Source organism: Sciurus carolinensis, chromosome 8 (genome assembly GCF_902686445.1).
Source record: "Sciurus carolinensis chromosome 8, mSciCar1.2, whole genome shotgun sequence".
NCBI lineage: Eukaryota > Metazoa > Chordata > Mammalia > Rodentia > Sciuridae > Sciurus > Sciurus carolinensis.
Window position 1 is genome coordinate 138,199,305 of NC_062220.1, and position 18,079 is coordinate 138,217,383.

Consider the following 18,079-nt stretch of genomic DNA (forward strand, 5'->3'; position numbering starts at 1 on the left):
GGAGGTCCAAGGACTCAGACGGCAGGCCGCTAGCAGGGATGGCCTTCAGGCCAGGGATCTCCCTGCTGACTCCTGCTGGCCAGAGGGGAGGCCCCGAGCCAGCCAGCGGCCCAGCATCCAGTGCCCTTTACAGACACGGGACACCGGCCTCCTCACCAAGGGCCAGCATCCCTCCAGGTCTGGCCCCCAGGCCACGTGGGCGCTGTGCTGGGGACCTGGCGGGGGCTGGCGTGGGCGGCCAGGGAGAGGGGCAGAGCAGGCTTTCAGGAGAGCCCCGGATAAGAGCTCCTCTCCTGCCACCAGGCCACGCTCGTCCCAAGGACGGAAGGCTGCCGAGGGGAGGACGGGGACGGGACTTCACCCGGATCCAGCTGCGTCTGGCCCCACGTGGCCTCCAGCGCCTCCTCTAGGCCGCAGGCCGGACTCGCACCCGCATCTGACTGCTGTCCTTCCTGGACACCAGCACCCGAGGCCAGGCCAGCTCTCGGGCCTCCCAGGAGCCAGAGGCCCATTTTATCAGCTCCCTTAGGTCACACCCCGGGAAGGTGGGGACCAGAACCGCGTCCACCTGCCCACAGGAAAAGTGAGCCGGGATGTGAAGGGGCCTGTCCCGGGCCACACGGCAGGGACGTGTCCAGCAGGACGCAGACCCCGCTCTTCTGCCCTTGTCCCCGTGTCTGCTGGCCCCGTGTCACAGACAGGGAGCTGAGGCCTGGAGGCGAGGAGACGGTCCCAGGCCACACAGCACAGCACAGGGCCCAGCCCAGCCTCGCCAGGTTCTGTGGCCAGCAAGCTGGGCACCTGGAGTGCAGACCGCCACCCGCCGCGGCTCCAGGTCCCCAACCGCCCGCATGCCCGGGGCCGCCCCCCTCGGCTGCTCCTCCACTGAGGGCTCCTTGTGTGGAGGCCCTGCCCACCCTCCCGTGTTTACCCGCTGCCCGCTGCCAAGGCCCTGGGCAAGCCTGGGCCGGCGGCGCTGATTTCAAACCAGGCACGGGCACCCCGCCAGGCGCCACCTCGTGGGGAGCCGGGCCTGGCCGCACCTGGCTGTGCGGGCACCAGCCCCCCGGGGCCCCACCTGCCGCGGTACCCAGCCCACACCCCCCACCCAGGCACCCAGCTCTTCCGGGCACCGCCAGGGGTGCACCAAGGTCCAGCAGGAGCACAGGCCACCCTGCATCTGCTCCACGGGGCCGCGCCAGGCGCCCACCAGGACGGAGCAACCGGAAACGACGGCCTGGGTCCCCGTCCTGCAAGCATGGGGCCTGACCACGTCCACCCTGCCAGGGGACTCTCCATCCTCCCAGCTGGCTGACCACTGCCCAGGCAGCCCGCGGTCCTGGTCCATGGCCACCACGTCTGCACCAGGACTTGGGCTCCGTCCAGATGACCCGTGACCCCAAGCAGACCTCCTGCCCACAGCCCACAGCCCACGACCCCCCAGCCTCCCTGGGCCGGACCCCGGCCACCAAGCCTGGCAACTGCTCTTACCGACCACATGAGCAGCCTCACTGGCGGCTGGGAGCACAGCTGGCAGGACCCCCGCTCACAGGACGGCGGGCGGGGGGCGGCCGTGCCAGCCGGGGGGCAGTGCAGTGCAGGCGCACGGGCAGCCGCTGGCCTCCAGGAGACACGCCGCGGCCAGCCGCAGGCCCATCCTTCCCGCAGGGCTGCAGCCAGGCCCGGGCGGCCGCTCCCTTCCCGCGAGACTTGGGCTCCCACCCCAGCCAGGCGGCCCTGCAGGGGCCGAAGGCCAGGCAGGCCCCCCAGGCTCCTGCACGGTGCTCCCCAAAACCAGAGCCGCGGAGACCCTCGGGGACAAGCCGCAGGGCCGACCCACGGCCGCAACCCGGACGACGGGCCAGCCTCTCCCCACGGAATTACATAAGTCCAGTCCCGGCTGCAGCCAGGGCGGCCTTCCCTCCAGGCCCAGAAGTGAGAAGTCCTCATCGCCATGGAAACCTGGCGGGCCTCCAGCGACTCCTCAGGCTGCCAGGCCTTTTTATAGCTCGGCCAGGACTCTCCACTCTGCCCGGGCAGGCGGAGCCCGCGCCAGCGCCCCGCCTTTAACCCCAGCACTCCCAGCCGCCAGGAAGCCCTGCCCGCCCTGCCCCACAGGGTCAGGTGGCCGCGGAAAACACTCCTGTCCTTCAAGTCTCAGGACAGAGCACGCGGCTCAGCGTTCCAACTGGGGTCATCTTGGTGACAGGCACGGAAAACAAAGCCAGATGCGCACACGCCCCCCGCCCGGCCAGGAGCCGGAACCCTGGCCGCCTCCGCCGCATGACCCGGGAGCCTGAGCTCTGAGGTCACCTCTGCCTCCGCCCGCCACCCCAGGCCCGGGGAAGCTGCCCAGGACGACAGCCAAGGAGCTGCCGGGATGGTCTCGGGTTCATCCCAAGTGAGCAGCCAGGAGCCCAGCCGAGGAGTGCCCGGGGGGACACCTGCAGGGCACGGGCCCCTGTGCAGATGCAGGCCACCCGGGGCAGGCCGGCCCCTGCGAGGCCTGGAGGGGGACTGCAAGGCGAGGAGGCAGGCCCAGGGAGGAGTCTGAGGACGCCGGGCGGACCCTCACCCCTCAGGAGCACCTCAGTCAGGAGCAGGGGACACAGGCGGCACCGGCGGCTGGCACGGGCACCCTGGGCTGGCTGGCTGGCTGTGCTCACACACCTCGAGAGGTGCCCGCGACACCCAGGGCAGGAGCAGCCGGGGCAAGGCCCACCCGGACCTGCGCTGGAACCAGGTGCTCTGCACCCGGTCGGCGGGGCCGCCAGAGCTGTGGGCAGGACCAGATCTGCAGGTGGCAAGGCCCAGCCCTGCCCTCGCCGCCGCCTCAGCCCCTCCAGACGCCTCCCGGGCAGGGTCTCCAGGCTCGGAGACTGAACCCAGGGGAGGGGCGGGACGCGGCCAGCAGCCGGCCTCTCCTGCCTGAGCCGGCTGCGGACAGACCCCAGACACCGGATCCTCTCCCGGGCGCCACAGGGACGGCCACAACCTCTGCCCCAAACACTGCACAGCGCCCGTCCCCGTGGCAGGCTCCCTGGCCAGGGCAGACGCGGCTGCCGTCGAGGGCCCGCTCTGCCCAGAGGCCGCCCCTGCCCTCCAGGGCAGCTGGCCGAGCCGAGGGCTGGCCCCAGACACCTCCCACCGCAGGCACAGCGCCCGCGGCCATGGGCGGGCAGGACGGGGCACCTGCTCTGCCCGGGTGATGGCGGCCACCCACGCGCAGTGGGCCGTCCATGCACTCCCCAGGTGCCAGGCACCGGGCTGCTCAGGACGACCCTGAGGCCCCGTCCGCCCCCACCCCATGCAAGGGACAGGTGGGAGGGCCCAGCCGCCAGCTCTGCCTCTGCAGAGCCTCCTGCCCCGTGCCTCCTCCTGAGAGACACCTGTCCTTGGATTTAGGGACCATCCCAGGGCAGGCCCATCTCAGCTGGCCTTTGACACCAAGGACACGGAACCCAGGGCCGTGTCGCTGACCACTCGACCGGCCACTGCCCCTCGGAACGGCTGCGCTGGCTCTCAGCACGGCGGCACCTTGGCACCAGAGGTGCCAGGACAAAACACTTTTGAGAAAAAGTAGCAGCTAAGCGCGGACGCTGGGGCCGCGGACGCTGGGGCCGCTCGACCTTCTCTTCACACCAGGCCGCTCCTGGAGGGCGGGCTGCTTGGGCATCACCCCTCTGCTCCCTCCTGAGTCTGGGACAGGCTCTTATCCTGCCTGGGCCACCTCCCCGCCGTGCAGGTCTCACAGGCTCAAACCCAGCAGAGAGGGGAGTGTCTGTCACTTGCGGGCTCCAGGTGCCTGTCCTTCCCCTGGGGGCCGGGCGGTGGCAGGACCTGCCTGGGAACAAGTCGCACACAGGAGGAAGCGGAGCTGCGAGTCGGCTCCCTGAGGCCTTGCTTGTTCTCCTGGATCCAGCCGTGCCTGAACTTGTCCGACCCTGGCCGTGGCCCTTCTGAGCACCCACCAGCTTCAGTGTGTCTCTGCCACAGCTGAGGATTCCTGACTGACTGCCCCCATTAGCCACCCTCCATCTCGCCTCCAACGACCCTTGTCCCGGGGGCCCATCCTGGGTGCGAATTCAGATCTCATACCGCAACCCGACCCCCAGGACCCTCGGCAACCTCAGGCACTTCCGACTTAACTGATGCCCCTCCGACACACTCCTCGCGCACGCCTGCGCCTGTCTCTTCCATCGCGGATCCACAAGAGCCCCGAACACCCAGGGCCTGCGACCGTGTCCACCTGACGCTCTGGGTGCAGCCTTGCTGCCCAGCCGCCGCGGCTCATTTTCAGAATGGAGCCGCTCCTTTCTCCTCCTCCCCTCCTCCCTCGTCTCCCGCTCCCTAACCTCGGGGATCAGGGTCCCTTTCTTCCCATCCTGGGCAGAGAATCTGTCCTGAGCACACACTACCGAAGGGCCCAGCCATCCAGACTCGGGATGGCCCCAGAAGGTCTCAGAGGGGACTGTCCCCAAGATTAACAAGTGACTCACACCCCGCAGAGGACCCAGGATGGAGCCTTTGAGTCACCTCTGCTGATGGCCAGAATCACGGGCTCTGGGGCAGGAGTCCCCTGGGTTTCTCCTTCACTAGCAAAGCAATAAACCTTCCTTTTCCTTTTTCTCAAAACCGTGTCCTCGTTATTGGATTGGCATCAGGGACAAAGACTGGGGTTTTGGCAACATGACCAATAACTGTAAGTCCCTGACGCAAGAACAAAAGGGGAGAGCCAGTCAGGGAGCCTGACGGACCTCTGCCCTGCGCGTACCAGGGCGGCCGCGGCCTCAGACCCAGGCAGCCACTCTGGGACTTGCTCTGCTCTGGCCTCGGCAGCATTCCTGCGAGGTGGTGACCTCAGGGCCTTTGCACCTGTTGACCCGGTACCTGGAATGCTCTTCCCTCTTCTCCCATGGCTGACTCCCACTCACTGTCCAGATTCCAGCTCAAACGCCATGTCGCCAGAGACGACCCTTGAACCCTCTACCTGAAAGGAGCCCCGCAGAACAGTCGCCCCTCTTCCGAGTCCTGTGACAACAGCACTTCCTGTTTCCAGGCCCTGCGCCTCGTTTGCTGTGTGTCCCTCACCAGGCCAGGGGCAGCGGGCTGGCCGCGGGAGGCAGGAAGCAGAATCCCCGTGCCTGACACCCCACTCGGCCACAGCAGCTGCCACATGCCTGAGCCCTTACGTCACCCAGGGAGCCCGGCCCGCAGCTGGCAAGGCCCTGCCAAGTGATGCCAGCTGGCTACAGCTTGACCAGAGTGCCCACAGGGTTCGGGGGCTCTGTTGGTGGCACCCACACGACTCCACAAGCAGCAGCGGTGCCAATGGGTGGCCTGCGGTGCCGGCACCAGCTGTGTGACCCTGGGTGAGTCTCTGGACTGTCTGTGCCCTCAGCTTCCCTGACCATAAAAGAGGGGGACAGTAGCCGCTGCGGCCTGGGCCCCCCAGGAGCCCGGCACCTGGAACACGGCAGGAGGCGCATTGGGACACGGCCGACACAGGGAGCCACTCGGGAGTCACGTCACGCCAGGCCAGGCGGGTGACGCGGCCAGTACGGGCACTCTCCTGGGGCACTGCCCGCCTGCTGTCCTCGACCCCCGTCTCCCCCAGGACCTGGAGCCCCAAGTCAGCAGAGGGGAGCTCACCACCCCTGCCCCGCACAAACTCAGACACAGGGCCACCGGCCGCGAGTGCGCCCTGAAGTGAGGGTGTCCCCACCCTGCGTCCCTGCAGGAACACGGGGCACCCGGGAAGGGACGGGCGTGCGCTCCGCCAGAGTCCGGGTTTGCGTGGACGTCACCTGAGAAGCCCCCTCAGCCCCCAGCAGAGAGGAGCGCCCTCCACACCAGGACTCCGCAGGGAGGTGGGCTCCGCGCCGACCTGCCCGGAGGGCCAGGTGCAAACCCGAGGCCCGGCTCCGCCCTCCCGCCGAGCGAGCTCACGCGCCCGCCACCTCGGCCTCCACCCGTAAAGTGGGTCCAGTGCTGCTGCGTGGGGCCTCGGGCAGGAGCGGACCACGCCCAGGGCGGGCAACGGGACCAGAGCGGCAAGGACTCCAACGCGGCTTGCTCGCCACTCCGTGAAGCGGTCTGCCCAACGGGCCGGGCCGGGAGGCCTCCGGGTGCAACCACAGGGACGGCCCCGCGGTGACGCGCCAGCCGCCGGGGGCCTGCAGCCATCGTGCACAAGCCCCTCGCTCAACAGGCACGCAGGAGTCGGCGATGGGCGCAGCACCTACTGCAGGGCAGCCATCACGTCCCTCACGGGACAGCCTGCGGCTGAGCGGCACAGAGCTGGGGAGGAAGGCGCAGATGGCCAGGTTCCCATCTCCCTGGCTGTGTGACTTCAGGCAAGTACTAAGCCTCTCTGTGCCTCAGCTTCGTCACATGTACAGAGAGGGTACCCCGCACTTCACAGGCGGACCACAGGGCCCAAGCGTGAGCCGGTCACAATCGCGACCCCAGCGCCACACTGTGCTCTCATCCCCCAACTTGCAACAATTTCAAAATCCACCAAGGACTGCAGCAGAAGGCCGCGTCCAGCTGAATCCCGGGCCGAGAGCCGGGCACACACTGCTCCGGGGACCCCGTGCCATCTAGGCTCTCCTGGAGTCCCAAAGGCACCCTGCAGGTGGAGGAGACCGTCGGGGCCAGATGAAAGCAGTGCGGCAATCGGCAGCACCACCTGGGACCCACTCACCCAATCAGGCACCGGCTACCTCAGCGCTTACTTAATTTACGAGCCCCCTTCCCCAAAAAGCCATCTGGGCTGGCACCCCGCAGGCGAGGGAGGAGGAGGCAGGGGAGGGGAGGCCCGCCCGCCACCACATTCCTGCCGGCCTCAGAACAGTTCCCCAAGGTCTGAGCGACTCTGCCCAAGACTGGGCAAAGCCAGAGCCGGGCAAAGTCAGAGCCGGCAGACCCTGGCGGAGCCAGCGTCTCTCCAGCAGAGGAAACCCCAGGAGGGCGGGTCCGCCCCAGCCGCCAGTTCTGGACATTCCCCTCAGACCTACCATCACATCTGCGTGACAAACGGAGCCGGAACGGCCGGCACAGAGGAGTTGTGAGTTCTAACCCTCCTGCTGAAATCACCTGACCTCCGAAAACCTGCTTCCTCATCTGCAAAATGGGAGCGTGAAGAACACCCAGTCAGCCACCTGACTGCCGCTGTCCAACGCCACGCCGGGCCCAGCCAGTGCCACAGGACGAGAGAAGGCAGCAAGGAGCACGAGACCAGGAGGAAAGGACAGAGCCCGCGTCACTGGCAGGTGGGCGATCACTTCCCAAGACTCAGGAGAGCTGCAGCAGGTGGCCAGGCACAAAATCAAAATGCAAAACCACAGCCTTTCCCAAATGCAACCGCGAGGAAGCGTAGGACGGCGTGCGGCGCCACTCACGAGCATGGCTAACAGGAACGACCGCCAACACCAAGTGCTGGCGAGGGCGCACAGCACCTGGGATTCCCAAGCTCTGCCAGTGGAATGCACAGCCGTCTCAGTAACAGCCAGTAAGTTCTTACACAAGCGCACCAGGCCTGGCAACGCGCCGCGAGACTGAAGAGCCGCGCTGAGAGCCACGCAGCCCGGCATTCCCCAGCCCGGAGAAGGAACCACGGAGAGCACAGGACAGGGATGCGGGTCAGAAACACATGGCAGCTAAAGAAGCCAGCCTCAAAAACACGTGCGAACTCTGTGGTGATTCTGCTATGAACTTATAGAAGGTTCTAAGACTTCTATGGCAGACACTAGGTCAGCCGTTCTGCTGGTGGGTGTGGGGTTTCCTGCAGAGACAAGCGCAGACCCTGGGGCGGACACTGCGCCGTGGACTGAGCCCCGAAGCCCCCGGTTACAGGTGACTGCAGCTCGGGGTTGCTAACAGTGGACAGAGACAGACGCCCAAGAGCGCGACGGCCGCCCACCGGGGGGCCTGCAGGTGCCTTGCCGGCCGTCACGTTTCCCAAAGGCCCTGATTCGTGGCCCCAGCAAAACGGGTCGGGTTGGATCTCAGCCCCCCCCCCGCTTAGAGGTCACGGGCAGCACATCGCGAGGCCTCTCTGCCCCGCAGCCTGCCCACCATGAAAGCCGGACCGTAAATACCCTAAAATGAACAAGGCAGAAGCGCGAGCTGCGGGTCTGGGCCCGAGGCAGGGCCAGCATCGCCTCCCCAGCAAGCGGCCCGGGTGGACAGGCGGCAGGGACCCCGCGGCCCTCCAGACAGTCTCGGCTCAGCAGAGCCACCGTCCCAAGGGCCCCTGTCCAGCACCCAGGGCAGGACAAGGCGGCTGGGCTCCAGCCACCCTGGCCCTCCGAGCAAGAGACAAGGGAACGGAGACCCCGTGGGAAGGGGCACCCTGGCGTCCCCTCAGGAGGGTCCCAGCGGGACTTCGGTGGAGCCGGCGTCCCTGTCTCCCAACGCTGCGGCAAGGACGGTGCACCAGCGCCCCGGGACGGGCGTGGAGCAAGAGCCGGCGGAGGAGAGGAGACGCCACGGCCTGGGAGCCGCAGCAGGAGGGGCGTCCCTGGGCCGGTCAGCAGGCGGCCGCGGGCAGACGAGCTCAGCCGGCAGCACGGCCACCACCGCAGCACTCACTGCTGTGGTTTTAGGGTGGCCCTGTGGGCAGCGGGAGGGAGGGCAGGGAGCCCCACGAGGGCTGAGCGTCCCAGTGGGAAGGAGGTGGACGCTCTATGCCCCTGGCCCATCCAGGAAGGGCCAGGGCACCGGCCCCTGGGAACAAAACCAGTCCTGCTGCCCGGCTGAGGCGCACGGGGTCTCAGTGCTGTGAGCCCCTGGCCAAGGCCTGGTCATCCGCCTGCCAGGAGACTGGCCGCCCCGACGGGCCTCCTCAGGCAGCAGAGCCTTGGCCCACCTGGTCGGCCAGGCCCTGACCCACCTCCACCCTCCCAGCTGGACAGGCCCAGGCCCACCCCCCTCACCGGGGCCAGAGCCCCCTCCTCCCACCGCAGGCACCCCAGGGCCCGCGGCTCCCGCGCGACGGGTGGCTCTGGATCCGAGACCACTCCAGGTGCCCGGAAGAGGCCTGAGGACGTGCGGCTGCCACTGCTCACGTGGGGCATCTGCCCCCAGAGAGCCGAGCACCCGCTGGTCCTGCGACAGGCCCGGGGGCATCAGCGCCCGCCTGCCACCGCGACGGACGGCCCGGCAGGGGAAGCCGAGTGCGGGCAGACAGGAGGCCCTGGTGCTGCTGGGGGCCCCGGCGTGACAGGGCGCTAACTCAGCGGAGGGGACGCCCGCCGGCCGACGTGGAGTGAGGAGCAGGAGGCAGAGGCGGGCGACAAGCCAGGGAGGCCCACCCCTTCCCCCAGGGCTGACCCGGCACCGCCACCAAAGAGCCGCCAGGGCCTCGGGCCAGGGCCGCAGGGCGAAGCGGGGAGGCCTCCCGGAGACCCGCTCCCCGTCTGCACACCTGCCTGGCAGGGCCGCGGCTCCAGGCCCCGGGCAGCCGGCTCCCTCCCCACCTCCAGGTCCTGTTCCCACCCCACCGTCCCAGGCTGCCCAGGCTGGCCCCACGGGAACCCACAGCCCCAGCCCTGTCCTGCCTGCCCGCCCCGGTGCCCGACCCCGGGGCACACTGGCCGTGACTCGCCACAGGGGTCAGGGCTTCGTCTCCAGACGCAGCTGGCGCAGAGTAGGTGCTTTAGGAAGAAATCCCTCTGCGAAAGGAGGACACCTCCCCACAGAGCGCCAGCCAGGCGCGTCCCGCCGCTGAGCCGCCACCCCGCCCCGCCCCTCCTCTGGGCCACTGCAGCAGCAGCCGGGCAGAGTCCGTCTCCCCAGGAGTCCAGGCCCCGCAGCAGGAGCCGGCGGCACGGTGGGCTGAGTGACCGACCAGAGGCTGCCTCCGGCGAGACCGTGTCCTCAGGCTCGGGGAGACCTGCGGAGAGCACGCGCTACCCAGGCTCCCGATCTGCAGGGGCCTGGCAGCACCCCACCACCTGCAGGGACGAGGGACCGTGTCCCTGGCCGGGACCCCTTGCACGGCACCATCGGCCCGAGGACTTCTCCACAGGGACCCAGTGACAGGCACCGTCACCCCTGAGAGAGGGAGACTGAGGCTCGGAATCGACCTCATGCCCAGTCCCACCTCTGGACTGAGCTTCCACTGCCGGACGGGGCCCCCTGGCAGCCCGTGCGCCCACCCTGGACTCCCTGGCCCCAGGAGTAAGCGGAGTCCAGTCAAAGGGCTGGAGAGCCCGAGTCCCCCACCACGGTGAAGCAGGGCAGGGCGGCCAGCATCCAGGGACCCGGGCGACGAGCCAGAGCCTGCGCGCCTCTCTAGAGGACACGGGTGGCCACGGGCACCCCAAGGGTGAAGCCGGGAGAGGCCCCCAGGTGCCCACCGGAGGCAGAGGCCGGACGGGCAACATCAAGCGCCCAGAAGGACCTGGAACAACCAGGCCACGGCTGGCGGGATGAGGGAGGGAGGAGGTCCTCGGCTCCCCCCGCACTGGCCCCAGAGACGTGAGCGCCACCGGCAGAGCCTGGCGCCAAGCCCAAGCCGCTTCCTCCACAGTCACGCACAAAGGAGCACGGCCCCTCTGCCAGCACCCGCAGCGCCCCTTCCACTATAAGGTGGCAAGAACCGGGGCTGTGCGGCCACCAGGAGGGCCCCAGGCTGGCGCAGGGCCCAAACGCCTCCCTCCAGGGGGCGCCGTGACCCCGTTTATTTGGGAAAGGGACAGCGTGGAGGCCCACCGAGGAGTCCGACGGTACGGAAACCAGAGTCCCACAGAGGGAGGCTGCTGGTCCTCCTCGTCCATCCTGACCCGCGACCCCTGGTCCATGCTGCTGTGTGAACTTCCACATGAAAAAGAGATGACCGTCCTCGTGGACAGTGCACAGAGGGCCCGCGCTCCCATGTGACCCTGGGCCCACCCTCGGAGCTCCATCCTTCCACCAGACAAAGAGCTGCCCCAGAGCCGTCTCCAAGACTCACCCTGCAGACAGCTCAGCCCCAGGCCCACCCCGAAGCCACCCCTTCCGCGGCTGGTGTCCAGCCCCGAGGACCAGAGGCCAGTGGGTGGGGGCTGCCTGTTGTCCTTCCTGGCTGTGCAACCACAGACCAGTAGCTTTGCCTCTCTGAGCCCATTTCCTCGTCTCCAGAAGAGAAACAAACCACCGAGCGGCGTGGATGCAGAGCCCGGGAGCCAGGCTGGGCACTACCGGGCCAGCCCTCAGTGCGGGCGGAGCTGCTGCCCATCCAGTGGCTGGCAGCAGCTGGCGGGCTGCCCTCTCCAGCCCCACCTGCCCAGGCAGGCCCTCCGCACACCAGGGCCTCTGAAGGGGCAGCTGCGGCGCTCAGGGGACGACCCAGCAGCTCCTGTCCTGCCCTTTATTCTCTCAGAGGCTCTTTTCACTGCGATGCCCCCGGCTTGGCACCGGGTCTCGCCATCTGCGGCAGCTCCAGAGACGGGCCCTGCGGGAAGGCTGGAAGCAGGCGGGCCTGGGCACGGCTCCCAGAAGCCTCGGTGGCCAGCCACCCGCAGCCTGTCCTGCAATGGGCTCGGCCAGAGCCAGGCCTGGCGGCGCCCTCCCCGGCCAAGGGAGGCTCCAGCCTCCACCCTGGAGGGGCAGCTGGAAGGCAGACTCCATCTTTCGGCTCCAGGCGGCCAGGCCGTCCAGAGGGCAGCAGCGCCCCTCCTGGGACGGGGAGCAGCGCGCAGGATGCCAGGCTGGGAGCCCACTCGGCAGGGCCCTCCTGGGGGAGGCAGAGGCTGCCGCTGCGCTGCAGAAGCAGGGAGGTCGGCAGGGAGGAGGGGGCCTGCGACGGGCTGGCATGGACGAAGGCCCTGCGAAGGGCAGGAACCGGGGCCGGCCGGGCCAGGGAAGCTGGCAGCCCGAGCACGCAGGACACTGCGGGCAGGTCCCGCCGGACTCTGGGGAACTCACTCGCCAGGCTGAGTGGGACAGGCACTGGGAGGCTACTGCACCAGGCCCAGCACCCGGCAAGGCCAGGCGCGAGGACGGGAGGAAGGACGCGGTGCATCAGAGTCCAGGGGCAGGCCAGTGCCGGACGGAGAGCCAGAGGCAGAGCCAGGAGCCAGCCCTGGACGGCAGGGGCCAGACGCCTCCCTGAGTCCTCCAACAGTGATGTGGCCTCCCCCGTGCCCCGGGCCAGGAGCTGAGGTGCCCAGGTGCCCAGCAGAGAAGGGACCGACCCTGGCCGCAGAGTCCAACGCAGGACCCACCTTCAGACCCCCGGAGTCAGGGTCCCCAGCAGGGCAGGAGGGAGCCTCCGCAGCCTCGAGAACCCTGGGCACCCAGAGGGACAGTGCAGCATGGCCGTGGGCACAGCTGAGGCCCGCACCTGCAGGAGGCTGGGCCAGCCTCCGGCACGTGCCACCCACACACGCAGTCGCGCCAGTGCCGGGCTCAGCCCCGCGTCCCTCCCCACCCCTCCCCGCCCCCCACTCAGCCCAGACAGGTTGCAGGGGCCAGGGGGCAGGTGACAGAGGACGAAGCAGCCCTGCAGCCTGGCACGGGCAGCGGGAGGAGGGAGGGAAGCTCTCCCAGGGCTCCTGCCCGGCTGCGCCCCGGCCCGAGCCCCCCCAGGGCCCCCAGAAGCCGCCCAGGCGCACCAGAGGCCAACCTGCCTGTCCCCACCCTGCTCAGAGGCACAAGCCCAGGTCCAGGGCCACAGGGTCCTTCCTGCTTCCACCCAAGGCCACCCGCGGGCTCGACCTCAAGACCAGGTCCTGGAGAGCGCCCCCCACGCACAGGGGCAGCCAGAGGGCAGGGTGGCTCACAGGGCAGCACGCCGTGGCCGCTGGGCAAGCCCATGTGGAGGTGGGCACCTCCCCGGTAGGGCCGGGCACCAGTGGCAGCTGGCCAGAGCAAGGCCTGAGTGGGGCGCGGTGCAGACAAGGGCCGCGGGGGCTGCCGGAAGGCGTCCAGGCAGGACGGCCGCAGGGCAGCTGGACACCCAGGGCAGCTCCTGAGGGCTCCTCTGGCGCCTTGGCCCCTGGGCCCGATGGCTGGGCTCCAGCCCCAGGGCTGCCCACCACCCAGTTCTCCTCGCAGGGTCCTGTGCCTCGGGCAGGGAGCCAAACTCGTGGCCCAGTGACACAGGCTGGGGTCCCCTGCCCCATGCCCACTCCTCCCAGTCAGGGGCCTCGCCAGAGACGGGTCCCCAGCCTCAGCACCGGAGCCCACCAGGACTCCAGGGTCGGCAGCGGGGCTACGAGAGCCTTGAACCCCAGTCGGGAACACTGTGGACCCAGCACGGCCGCCTGTGCAGGGACAGTAGGACCCAGGGCCCCGAGCGGGCGGCGTGCAAGCCGACGTCCTCCCGCTCCTGGGCTCGCCTGGCACCTGGGCACGCCTCTCCACCCCAGGAGAGCAGCGCAGCCCGTCCCGGGACCTGTCACTGCGTGCCCGTCACGCTAGGAGCCAGCAGCCCAGACAGCGGGGTGGGAGGGCCACCTCCGCTGCCCTTCCTTCTAGAAGCCACAGGGACGTTTCATTTTCCTTCTCAAGTGTCAGCTGGGGTGGTCGCCGCTCTCCTTGAAGCCGAGGGAGGCCTTCAAGAGCCTGCCAAGGTCTCAGCCGGTGGCCTCGGCAGCCGCTGCGGGCAGCAGGCAGGCGGCGGGCAGCAGGCGGGCGGGCGGCGGGGGGCCTCCTCCACCAGAGGAGCAGCAGCCTCCAGGCCAAGGCGGAGAGGACACGGGCCAGGGAGGGGAAGCAGGGCCCCCACAGAGATGGACGCCTGTCCAGGGGCACACGTGGCCAGGAGACCGGGGAGCAGGCCCGAGCTCGGCCGCGCGCCCCGCCCCACGGCACTGCAGCAGTGCCCACCACAGCAACCCAGCCCCGACACAGGCCCAAGGCCGCGGGCCACACGCCACCTCCCCGGCCTGAGCCACCTGCCGGCGACCGCACGGCCAGCGAGGGTCAGGGAGGTGGGCGTCTGGAACCTGCTCTCGGAAACCTCTGGGCCCGTCTCTGGCTCAGGGTGTGCGGCCAGCTCCACGTGCCCACCTGGCCGCCAGCCCGCAGGGGTTTCCCAGGCGGACACGGCGTGGAGCCCACGGCGACCAATTCTTCACCCCGGCACCTCCCACACAGACGCAGGCGGCGGGCAGGAACGTGCCACAGGCCTCAGCAGAGATGGGCACAGCCGCCACGCCACCCCGCCGGCCACCTCTGCCGCGGCCCTGGCCTGGGACCCAAGGGGCGGGGACCCTAGCAGCCTCTGGGCACAGGTGGCGGGGTGCTCGGGCCCAGCTGCAGAGGGGACCCGGACAGCACTGCCTCCCGGCCAGCTACCAGCCTCCCTCAGCACCACCGTGGGCTGGCGAGTGGGCTCTGCAGGAGACCCTGCCGGGAGCCCGGGCCTGTGGACTGGAGGAGGCCACTGCAGGCCCCTCGGCCCTGGGCTGGCCACCCGGGAGATGGGACGGAGCCATGGGGACCCCCAGCCAGGAGCAATTGAGCCTAGAGTGAGACGGTGGAAGAGATCCCGTCACCAGGGACCCAGGGGACATTCCAGCACATCCAGAGTCCAGCACCCCTCCGGCTGCTGGGGCACTTGCCACTGCCCTCCCTCTGCAGCCCAGGAGACCCCTGGCCACCAGACCCACTCCATGGTGAAGGTCAAGGACAGACCACCCCCTGCACAGATGGGGACGTGAGGTCCAGCCCGGGGAGGATCACAGAGCCAACTCCAGCCACACCACGCTCTGCCGGTCCGTCTCGGAGTCTCTCCTATTGCAAAATGGAAGTAAGGAGAAAGGCGGTCAAAACCTGCCAGCCCAGCGGCCACCGCCCCTCCCGAAGCAGAAGGGAGGAAGTCACCTCGGCGTCCAGTCTGTGCGAGGGGATGATGGCAGGGCCACCTCCCAGAGCTGACCAGTGCCTCGGGGAGCACCGCCGCCGCCTCAGGCTCAGGCCGGACGCTCGCCACCCACCAGGCTTGGGGACGGTGTGGAGGGGGCTGCTACAGGGGGCCGGGTACACCCCCCAAGGGTCTGCACCAGCCGCCGCCCCTGGCAGCTGCACCAGGCCCTCCCCGCAGGGGCCCATGAAAACCTCCCTCGGGCCCCTCCAGCCGACGGGAAATCCCAGGCCCAAGGATCCCAGGGAAGCGCAGCCCGCGCCACTATTCCTGATGTCCCTGCCAGTGTCCCTGTGGCCCAGCGGGTGCTCAGAAGCCGAGGTCACGGAGTCAGAGAAAGAAACTGGGCAGAAACTGCAAACAGCCCGTGCCCCACGTCCTCCCACAGCGAGCCACGCCCTGGGTGGCACGTTTGCTTCTGTGACCAGGTGAAGGTGGGGGACCAGGGGCACGCAACAGCCTCTGGGCCTGGGATCCTCTCCACAACCGGCACCAGCATCCGAATCACACCAGACACATGCAAACCTCCCCGCTATCCAGGCAGCACCCCGGTGTGTGGTGGAGGACACAGCTTATTCCCGAGGCCACAGAGCACGATTCAGACCCAAACGTCGGGTTCCTATTTCACCTCCATGCCTTTCTTAGCTGTGTGACCCTGGGTACATTGCTTGACATCTCTGAGCTTGTTTCCTTGTCCATAAAATGGGAACTTTACTCTCACTGGGATGACTCGGAAATCCAATGAACAAATGCCCACAAGGTACCCGGCATATCCTAAAAACTTTATAAACCTAAGTCTTTGTTCCCAAGTTTCATAAAGTGAAATGGTGAACAATTCTGTGGTCTGGTCAACTGTTACCAGACCGAGGTCCAGAACGTCTGTGCCTCCCCAGCGGGGGCTCCCCTGCCGTTCACGTGTCCCCGGCATCCCTACCCCGCCCAGCCTGCTGCAGCCCCGCCTGAGCTAGATCACAGCGTCCGTCCTGTGCCTGGCCTTCACTCGGCCTCGAGTTCGAGGTTCACCCAACTTTGCAGGTGCCAGGGCTGAGCCCCAAGGGCACAGGAAGGCAGCCGTGGGGGCGTCCGGCACAGGACGGATGGGCAGGGCCCGAGGGCCAGAAGCAGCCGTGGAGCTCACAGCAGGGATTCCTCTGCCGCCGGGCGAAGGGATTTTCCCAGCAGCGCCACACGAACTCCCTGGGGCTGCTGGAGGCTGGTCAGCACTGACCAAGTTAGGGCCTCTCTCAGCCTGGGGCTCGCCCGAGACCTTGGGGGAACCGTCCCCAGACTGTCGAGGGAGCCGACACCAACACACGCGTGCCTGCCCCGGACAGAAAGCAGCCCGTGGCGGCCAGGGCACGCAGCGCGGGGGGCGGGCTGCCCGGCCAGGTGGCGGGGCGCCCGGCCTGGCTCTGACCTCCGAGGACACACAGCCGGCTCAGGTTCCCACCCAGGATCGAATGACTCACTGAATCCCCTGGGATCTCTGCGGGCCTGGCAGGAGGGGGTCCAGCCTCCTCACAGAGACCCCCGCCCAGCAGCGGGGGTGCCCCTCTGCCAGGGTGCCCTGCCCAGCCCCCACAGCCAGCAGGGGGCAAAGGCGCTGACGGCAAGTGCACCGGAAGTGCCGCGGGGACCCCCACTCTCCAGATGGAGGCAGAAACCTCCAGCCCAAGGTGACAGACAGCTCCTCCCCGGACCACCCAGGAGCCTCAGGAGAACCCCAGTCCCCCCCCACACACACACACACCCCATTCCCCCCCCCCCCCGCACACAGCAGGTGAGGCTGGACAGGCGGCTTCAAGGCGGGGTCCAGCCTTAAGCCTCTCCTGAGCCCCAGTGGCAAGGTGGGGCAGGGGCAGAGCGTCCCACCATGCAGGGGTGGGGGGCTAGGGGACATTCTGTGAAAGCTCCTGCACAGAACCTGGGGCCACGCCTATCATCCCAGCAACTCAGGAGGCTGAGACAGGAGGATCACAAGTTGGAGGCCAGTCTCAGCTACCAAGGGAGAACGTTCTCAAAATAAAAAAATAAAAAGAGCCAAGGACGCAGCTTGGAGGTAGAGCACCCCTGGATTCCATCCCAAGACCAAAAGGAAAACCAGAAAAGGCCTCTGTGTGCTGGGCCAGGTGCCAAGGAGACCGGTCACCCCCACGGGCCTCTGGGTCCTCCCAAGGGCACGGGAACTGAGGAGCAGTGCCCAGAGACACCTCTGGCAGGGTGGGAGTCTCCTGGCATCGCGCGGGGGGGAAGGTGCTGGTGAAAGGGCACAGGACACCCCACGACGGAGGACCTGGCCCACGTGGACACTGCTGAGGCCGCTCAGTTGGCCGCGCCTGCCCGGAGGAGTCCCCAAGGCTGGGCTGATAATGGCGCCGGGGACGCGTCGACTGTGCACCAGCCACGTCCAGCTCCCAGGCCCACAGCTGGACAAGGCCCGGGAGCCCACACGGACAGGGCCGCGCGGCGGGGAGGTCAGAGAAGCTACGTCCAGCTCAAGGTGGCCTGGGGCCGCGGTACACGTCACCTGACGACGCTCCCCACCCCTCAGGCCGCCCACCCTCTGCCCCAGACCCCGCACGGGCCACACGGGAGCCTCTGGAGCCGCCTCCAGCAGCCGCCGAGACCCTCCTTCATCTAACTGCAGGCTCCTGGCCGCGGGCCCCAGACCAGAGGCCTTCGGCAGGGGCTGCGCTGCTCCCACAGGAACAGCTGGGAGCAGGCGGGCAGCCCCCCCAGTCTGGGAGACCTGCCCCTGGGAACAGGCTGTGCTCCGGAGACCACGCCCGAGGACAGCCACGGAGGGGCGGGGACACTTCTCCCGGCCACGGGACCAGGCACCCCACTGGAGCTGGAGGGGTGGGCCCCACACTCCGCTGGCCCTGCCCCAGCACAGCCCCAGGGGCTGCAGGGCCCCGAGGGGCGGATCCGCCCTCCTCTGCCTGACCGACTGCCTCAGGCTCTGCTTGGTGCCACGCTGTGCGGCCGAGCCAGGAGGCCCAGGGCTTCTCCGGGAAGAGCCCGATCCCCAGGGACCGTCCTCCAAGCCCAGCGGGTGGCATCTCCCGACTGGACTCCGCTGGTTCCTGGGGCTGGGGTGTCCTGGACTCCAGAGGCCCCCGAGCCTCACAGGAGCTGCCCAGTCCCGCCCGCCTGACCTCCCACGGCGGCTCTCGGGCCGGGACTCCGCAGCAGCAGCGGGCACGCTCCTGTCTCCAGCAC

General features: G+C 68.7%; 1 protein-coding gene across 21 annotated transcripts in view; it reads right to left on the reverse strand.

The window, feature by feature from the left end:
* The window catches only part of Ncor2 (nuclear receptor corepressor 2), a 137,257-nt gene that overhangs the window by 109,724 nt on the left and 9,454 nt on the right, over positions 1-18,079 (reverse strand). For 12 of the 21 annotated variants that reach the window (XM_047562876.1, XM_047562879.1, XM_047562878.1 and 9 more), the window contains exon 1: positions 1,492-1,858. The exons of 1 other annotated variant lie outside the window; for it this stretch is intronic. The gene's annotated coding sequence lies outside the window, so the exon portion shown is untranslated. Of the gene's footprint in view, positions 1-1,491; positions 1,861-18,079 lie in introns of those variants that run through there. 8 more of the 21 variants (XM_047562892.1, XM_047562890.1, XM_047562888.1 and 5 more) reach the window with 3 other exon arrangements.